The sequence below is a fragment of the Scyliorhinus torazame genome, chromosome 16 (genome assembly GCF_047496885.1).
Source record: "Scyliorhinus torazame isolate Kashiwa2021f chromosome 16, sScyTor2.1, whole genome shotgun sequence".
NCBI lineage: Eukaryota > Metazoa > Chordata > Chondrichthyes > Carcharhiniformes > Scyliorhinidae > Scyliorhinus > Scyliorhinus torazame.
This window is the reverse complement of record NC_092722.1, coordinates 130,401,651-130,410,627: the sequence shown is the minus strand read 5'-3', so window position 1 is coordinate 130,410,627 and position 8,977 is coordinate 130,401,651.

The following is an 8,977-nucleotide window of genomic DNA, read 5'->3' as shown; positions in this document are numbered from 1 at the left end:
GGAGCGCCAGGTGCAAGAGAGATTGAACGCATGGCGGTCTCTCTCTTTATCCTTGGGGATTTTCGTGCTCTTTTGTGCGGTCCTTCACTTTGGACGCCACTAATTGGGTAATTCTTGATCACTGTGTTCGATTTGAGCCAATAAAGGGGCGGGTGCCTTGATGGCTGGGCGTGTCCTAAGCGGTCATTGACCCTGTTGTTTATGCTTCCTGAGTACAGGGAGTGGCGCCGAAATGTCTGGGATTGTATTGGTTACTCAAGTATCAGTCTTTTGTCTGATGGAGTTGGGCCATCAAAATGCTAATCGGTTGGGGGTTTCGATACCGTCTGGATTCTTTGCTCACAAATATACATTCAGGCTCTGAGCCTGCCTGAACCTTGCATTGTCCATTTTTCCTGTTATGCTTTGCGACCGTTCATGTTCCTTATTATAAGTGGCCATCCCAGATGCTACTATCCATCCTCTTGATCCTCAACGCGAAGCATGAAGGATCACACTACTGTTCTCTGATATGCTGGGTACCCTTAATCAAGGACAGGTTCTACCCTACTCTGCCTAAGGGTCGAAACATTTACCTAAGTTTTCCCTAATACAACACATATCTCTAAAGATTTTAAGGGGGCACTATAACATTCAAACATACATTTCAGTCTCTTTACACAAAAAGGGGATCCTCTAACTGTCCTTAACTAAACTACGCTCATGCTGCTCTCTAATAACCAAAGAACTTATATTACAAAATAAACAATAGCAGTATCACATTCCTACTTAACACTAATGTCAATTTACAGAGAAAGTAACTTTATTAAAAACAATCCGTGGAATTTATTAGGGAGGAAAAAGTTCAGAAAGAGTGTGGGGTTTGCTGGAGTCCAAGGAAAGGGGCTCTGAGTGTGTATCCTGGAGGACGGAAGGCTCTCCTTCACCATTTCCAAAGTCTGATCGTCTGGATGACACTGCAAAGTATAGCTATAACCAATAGGGCTTCTACTGTGTATGAAAGGGAGTACCATTTTATGATATTGTCACACCATGTGGGGGTATCAGTGGCTGTGTCTATATGTGGTGTGTCCGGGCTAGTAGTGTTGTGTTGGGTGGTCATGTTTAGGGCCTGTGTGGTTAGGGGTGTAGGGGCGGGTAATGCGCTCAACTGTATTGATCCGATGACGATCATGATGCAGATCATCAGGTTTGTCATCATCTTGTCTGTATCTTCCTGTCTTCTGGTATATTTGTATCTTCCTGGGGGTACAAGCATAATATCTGTTAGTATCTAGTTGTTTAATATCTTGTTTGTCTGTCTGTTTGCCCTTAATGTCAATTTCCCATTTAGAATCGTCACCATTTGTGACTCCCTCATTTTTTTTTTAAACAACCATTTGGGAGACAAGACATCCGAAAATAATTCTGTCACAGAGCTAGCACTCTCACAGCCTGTGTTTGATGGGCTGAGTGGGTGGGTGATTTCTCCATCCAGTGCAAACTTGTTTCAACCAAGTGTTTTAACATGTAAATAGCAGGTGGGGGATAGCAACCGAAGGGTCGCCGGAAAGGGAACAAAAGTTGTGGTAAAGTGCATTCTTTAAACCACATTTTTTAAAAAAAGGACAGCATAAGAGTTTCGAAAATAATTTTCCGAATGGGGTGCGTATGAGCCGCGCGCGGCAGGGCAAGAATTGGTGGAATCCCCGGGTAGGGCAGTGATCAGTGCCGTTGCTCCACTACCCGAGCTTGGCTGACCAAATACCTAGGGGGTCCTCAGGCAGGGCGGGGATAAGTGCCGTTACTCCACTGCCCGAGCGTCCTTCCAAGAATGGTAAGAATTTGAATATTTATGGACTTTCAGCAAACTTGTGCCTTTAACTGCCATGTCGCATCAGAGGAGTAGTCATAACTGTATCAAGAAATGTGTCTGAGATCGACACACAAAGTCGTACAAGAGAGAGAACATTCAACATTAAAAATGAACTAAAGAAGAAGCGGGCAGGTTCCACCAGGGAGTAGGGCACCGTAAATCTCAATTGGTTCCTTTCTCTCATCACCTGGACACCTCAAGGTTCCATTCCAAAAAGGGTGTCAAAGGGGTTACCATGGTGGGAGTCAGACTCGGAATCATCACCATCTCCCGGGTGCCAAACACGTGCCTGGAGTTTCAGTGCCAATGCGGCGTGGGCTGATGTGGGATCCATCTCTTCATTCCTTGTCAGACGATAAGAATTGTTGCGGTGCTATTGTTTCGTATTCTGTAGGGCGGTAGGGGCAAGGGGGGTGTCGCTATCGTCGGGTGGTGGGTCCGGTTCTGGGGACGGCAAATAGATTGTGTCTGAGGAGCCAAACATATCGTGATCGGTGTCACTGGGGCTGTAGTGACTGGGGCCTGGTCTGTTTTTCCATTGTTCGGGTCTATCAAGGGCGTCCGTTGTGCTTTCGCTGTTGCTACCTCTATCGCTAGCAACTGAATCCAGTGTTAGGGTGAAATTCGACTCTGGGGGCAGAGTTTTTTTTTTTTATAAATGTTTTATTGAAAATTTTTTCCCAAACAACAATTTTTCCCCTCTTACAGAGCAAACGCAACAATAACAATACAGAAATTTTAAACAATACACAAGTAACAAAACCCCTTTATCTTTGACCAAAACTAAACCCCCCTGGGGGCAGAGTTAAGGTCATGTCTGTGGACGTGCTGTCCTGGCTTGGGGAGGGCTGGATTGGCTTGTCAGTGGGCGGGTCTCCGTTATCTGCCATTGCCAGTGAGAGGTGTGAGTGGCTGCACTGCATTCCATAAACCTTAAGCTGGTTTATATGGAACCATCCTGATTTTCCATTAGGATACGTGATCTTGTAAACTGAGGGGCCTACTTTATCGGAAATTGAGTAGGGTCCTGCAAATTTAGGGGAGAGGAATGAACTAGGATTGTACAGGGAGATCATGACTTGCTGTCCGACTGTACACTCTGTCGGGTGTACTGTCTTATCAAAGCAGGCCTTACTCTGCTCTCTTCTAGCACCTAGTCGAACAGCTGCAGCGAGCTGGCTGCTTTAATATTCTCCATTATGTTCTGGACCTCTTTTTCGTGGGTAAGGGCAGTGACTGCGGGGCTGGCTAAATCAAGCCCAAATAAATACTCGGTACCCTTCATGGGTCGTCCGGCCATGAGGGTATGGGGGTGTATCCTGTCAAACTCGACACCGTGTTTCTAATCAGTGCGAATAGGAGCACTGTGTCTCATGTCGTATTATGCTGCTGTACCATCTTCCTAAGTGTTGCCTTTAAGGTCCGATTCATGCGTTCCACAATGTCGCTGGACTGCGGGTGATAGGCAATGTGAAACTTCTGTTTTATGCCAAAAATCGTCAGGACATTTTTCATGACTCTGCCTGTGGAGTGCGAACCTTAGTCCGACTCAGTACTACGGGGGAGTCCCCATCTAGTGAAAATGTGCTCAGTTAGAATTTTTGCCGTGGCTTTGGCCATGTTTGTTCTTGAAGGGAATGCTTCTACCCATTTTTTGAATGTGTCGATGACGACCAACACATATTTGTATCCATTTCTGCGGGGGGGAGGGGACCAATATAGTCTAACTGCAAGTTCGTCCCTGGGCCATTAACAGGGTGGGTGTGTCTTAGCTGACCTTTCTTTGCATATCTGTCCGGGTTGTTCTGGGCGCAAATCAAACAATTCTCAATGTAATTCTCAAAGGTTACATCGGTTTTTAGATCAGGCCACCAGCAGAGAGGTGTGAGGTGGGCCTGGGCTAAATCTTGAATGTTGGTCTGTGAGACCTGAACCGCGTGTACTGGGGCACTCTTGGAGGGTTGTAAAAAGTAGCCATGTCGTGAGCCTGCTTTCGCTAGGGCGCCTGCTTTCACGTTACTGGGTGGAGAAGAACGGTGGCGGCTTCTAACTTTTATGATTCCGTATTTTCTACCTTTCGCTGTCTGGAGAATGTGTTTGAGTAATGGCGCTGAGGGTAGGGGTTTTCCGTCGGCGGATACAAATCCTCTAGATTCCCACAGGGGCAGGAATTCTGTCAAGCCGTTGCACACATACAAACTGTCCGAATATATGTCTGTTGGGGTCGGGAACGAATCTGGGTGCTGCACAATGTAAGCAATGGCTGCTAACTTGGCTGCCTGCGAACCTAAATATCCAGGCAACTTTAATGAGATTTCCTCTAAAGTGCGTCCCTGCGCGTCCTCTACACAAATTCCACATCCTGTGATCCTATTTCCATCTAGAACTGTGGAGGAGCCATCTACATAAGTTTTTAGAGCATTGTCTGTGGGCTGGGTCGTCTGTGGTCGGATGCCTGTCTTTTTCGGCACCGATTTGGGAACAAAGGGGCCTGTGCTGTGCTTGGGTGCAATGATCTCGCACTCATGTGGGGTTCCTGCATAGTGTAAATTGTCGGCTAGAAACGTGTGTGTCTTTGTCCGTTTTACCGTAATGTTGCGTTCTTGTAGGAGTAGGGTCCAGCGCGCTGCTCGAATTTGGCTTACTGTGCCGTCTTTTAATCTACCATCTAATAATAGCTGTGTCGGGGTGTGCTCGGTCAAAATGATTACGGGGTTTGAGTCCTGTTATGTATGAGAAGTATTTTACGGCCCAAAAAACTGTGAGCAGGTGCCTTTCGCAGGCTGAAAATCCCTGCTCTACTGGATCTAAAAGTCGTGAGGCGTAGGCTACAGGTCCTAAACGATCATGCCTTTCCTGTAGGAGTACGGCTGAAAGGGTTCGGTCGGTGGTCGCTACCTCTATTGCGTATGTGGATCTGGTGCCTGTAAAGCGGGGATGTGCTTAGGGTGCATTTCAATGTATCTACGGCATCCATGTGCTGTGGAAGCCATTTCCATGGGGCCTGTTTCTTAAGGAGCTCGGAAAGTGGGGCTGCTTTTGTGGCGAAACCGTCTAGGTGGTTCCTGCAGTAACCGACTAGTCCTAAAAATGACCGGAGTGCTGTAACATTTTGGGGCAAGGGCAATTTTACAATTGAATCTATCCATTTCTGTTCTATCTCACGCTTACCATGCGTGATGACCGTACCTAAATAAGTGACCTTTTCCTGGAGAATTTGGGCTTTTTGGGGGTTAATTTTGCATCCAATTTCTTTGAGGAGTACTAATAGTTCCGAAAGAAGCGAAATGTGCTCTTCCTTGGTGTCAGTCTGTAGGAGCAAGTCGTCCACATACTGAATGAGACATTCAGGTCGAGGAAATTTTGCTAATCCGTTCGCCAATTGTCTGTGAAAAATGGAGAGGGAGTTGTGGAAGGCACGTCCCCGTGTACTGCTGCCCCTGGAAAGCGAACGCAAATTTGTACTGGCACGTTTTGTCCAATGGAATGGACCTAAAGCCATTGCTAATGCCCAAAACCGTGAAAATTTTGACTGAATCTCTGTTTTAACAAGATCTCAGGACTCGTGGCAATGTGGGGGCTGCTAACGGAGTTACTTTGTTTAATTTCCCTATAATCGATGGTCAGTCACCATGAAACATCTGGTTTTCTTACGGGCCAAATCGGGGCATTGTTCGTTGAGGCTACGGGCCGAATTACTCCATGGTCCAATAAACTCTGGATTACTTTGGCTATCTCGCCCTCGGCTTGCTGTGGAAAACCTTATTGTTTCTGGGGCTTAGGGTCGGGATGTTGACTATTCCTGGGATTTTACCGCAATCGTGCTTGTGTTGGGCAAACGATGCTTTATGTCTCTTCAAGACTTCTCTAACCGTTTTGTCTGTGGTAATGGTTTGTGGATCAAACCAGTACTCTCCCACTGAGCAAAACCTGTGTGCGTAGTCTCCTACTGTGAGCGTGGCTGGGGCTCGTGCTACTCTGGCCATTTTCCACACCCATTTATTTACGGGGCGAAAGAAAGGTTGTGTGAGCTCATAAAATCTATTCCCAAGATGTGTTCTGCTGTGTGGGGTAAATCTACCAAAATATCTGAGTGCTTAGTTGTAATGTTACCGATCTGGATATCCACAGGGGTTGTAATGTGTCCGTGCTGGAGGTGACCTGTAAAGCCACTAAGGGTAATGGTGTCTGTAGTGGGCCATATATCTCGCTGGTATATTGTGGAGGAGTTTAACGTGGTTCAGGACCTTCCTGTGTCTCAAAGGAACTCTACTGGGTGTCACCGGACTGTGCCTGCAACTACCGGTCTTCCGGACTTATCCCAAAGTGTGTCGCAGACCCAAGTTGGGGAGTCCGAACACCGTCAATCGGTGCCATTTATGGCCAAATTATCTGCTCGGCCGCTCACGCTGTGGATGGGTCTGGCATTGTTCCTAGGGGGGGCATTTGTGGGCTGATTCTGTTGCTATTTTGGGGGGCTTGGCATTCTCGGGCGTAATGTCCCTTCTGTCCACAATTGTAGCATTCCTGCACTTTAGGGTGCTGTGCGTTGCTTCTGCCTTTATTTACCCATGCGGGGTCTTGGTGTGCCCTTACTGGATTCATGTTGGCGTCTACTCTCTCCTGGTCTGTCTTTTTCTGTCGGGACTGTTCCCAAGCTCTAGATAGTCTCTTCAGTACCCACACTTCATTGTGTGCTGGGTCTGAGAGGTCTTAATTCGCACATGCCTTCTGTCCTGCCTCCGTGGCGTGGGAGACTAGAATGCGGGTCCATTTGGCCGTATTGTCTACAGATAAATGGGCGCGGGCTGAATCACCGAATACTGCGTGAAGTGGATTCAGAGGCGCCCAGCAAATGCTGTTGGATGCTCTCCCTTTTTCTGTCTACACCGGTTGAGTCCTTCTACTGGATCTAATCTATTGTAGCCAATGACATCTAAAATGGCTGTTTTCATATCTTGGAGGCTACCTCCTCCTACATTTTGTGGGTCGGGAAGGGCTGAACTAACTGACGGGTCAAGGCTCATTACTATCAGTTTTACTTCTTCCTGCTCGTCCAGACCGTATGTTAAGTAATGGGTTAAGAGACATTGCAATTAGTTGTCTCATTTATGTTAAGTATCCATTAATTGACACTGATATGTAAAGGGGCTTCAGGTGGCCTCTGCCAGGTGGTGTGTTGTTAAGAGTTTTGTGCAGAGGCTGTGGAAGTGAAATAAATGGTGTTTTGGTGAAAAGGAACAAGAACTTTAGACTCTTCATTTCACAGCAACTAAAACGTCTAACAATGGTAGCAGAGGATGGTTGCTGTGCAAATGGGAAGGTTTGAAAGATACAACTTTTCCTGATCAAACCAAGGAGTGAGTGAGAAGGAAAAAAAAAAAGATACATGGCTGAACCCAGGATAAAGATGGCTGGATATGACTATCCTCCCTTATTTTCTGAAAGGGAATCGTACGACCAATGGAGAAGTGCAGTAGTTATGTGGACTAAAGTAACTGCTTTGGGAAAGAGAAAACAAGGTATGGCATTGGCTCTTTCTCTACCATATGGCAGTAAAATCCGAAACAAAGTGCTTTCTGAGCTGGAATTGGAAGAGATAGACGCAGAAGAAGGTCTGGAGACTTTATTACATTATGTGGATAAGATTTATAAGAAAGATGACTTGTTAAGTGCGTATGAAGCATGGTCGGATTTTGATAAGTTCTGGAAAATGGAGGATGTCTCCATGGAAGACTATATAATGGAATTTGGCAGACTATATAAAAGGCTGCAGAAACACAATTTGGAATTTCCACAGTCTGTGTTGGCCTTTAAATTACTTGACTGTGCTAGAGTCAGCAACGTGGATAGGCTCCTGGTTTTGACAGGAGTTCAGTTTACTGATAAGGATACCTTATTCGAACAGATGACAAAAGCTGTACAAAAGTTTCTGGGGAAACATTCGATTCCGATGGCTCTGATGACCCAAATAGGTCAGCCTGCAATAAGGCAGAATATGGAAGATACACTAGTAACAGGATGGCAAAATCGTATGGCTACGAACAGGGCTCAAGACTATAGACGGAGACCGAGACAAGGAAATTATGAAGACAGAAACCCAGTTAGAACCTACAATAGGAAGATGAACCCCAGAAATGCATGGGGCATGATAAATCGATGTTTTCGATGTGACTCTTGCTTATGCTTTCAACTGTCCAACTCGTTATGATAGAGTGTTTGAAGCGACACACGACACGGAAGAGTCAGAAGAGGAAAAAGATAGTGACCAGAAAGAAGGCATTGTCCTATTGACAAGCAGTTTTACGCCGGTAATGAGGGTGTTGGTTGCAGAATCCTTCAACTGTGCTGTATTGGACAGTGGCTGCACATCTACTGTGTGTGGAATTGACTGGTTAAAATGTTACCTGGACTCTTTGAATGTTGAAAATCGCAACAAGGTTAAGGAATTTGAAAGTTCCACAAGTTTCAGGTTTGGGGATGATAATACTCTGAAGTCGCTGAAAAGAGTGGTGATCCCTTGCAATATTGCCGGAGTGAATCACTTCATTAGCACGGATGTTGTATCAAGTGAGATACCTTTGCTTCTGAGCAGACCTTCGATGAAGAAAGCACACATGAAACTGGATATGGAACAGGATAACGCAACAGTTTTTGGAAAGACTGTGGACTTACAATTTACACAGTCGGGACACTATTGTATTCCATTACTGACAAATAATTTTTCAAGTAGAGTGGTTAAGGATGTGTTAATGGCAGTTGAAAATGGGATTTTAGCTGATAAAAAACTTGTGGTATTAAAACTGCATAGGCAGTTTGCACATCCGTCTCCTCGGAGGCTGAAAAATTTATTAAAGGATGCAGGGGTAAGGGATGACGACTATACTAAACTGATAGAACAGGTTAGTGATCGCTGTGAAGTTTGTAGGAAGTACAGAAGGACACCAGCACGACCGATAGTAACCCTACCTTTGGCCAAGGATTTTAACAACATTGTGGCCATGGACCTTAAGATCTGGGATATAGCAAATAATATATTTATTTTTCATTTTGTAGATTTAGCAACCAGATTTAGTCAATCAACGATTGTACAGGGCAGCACGGTGGTGCAGTGTGTTAGCC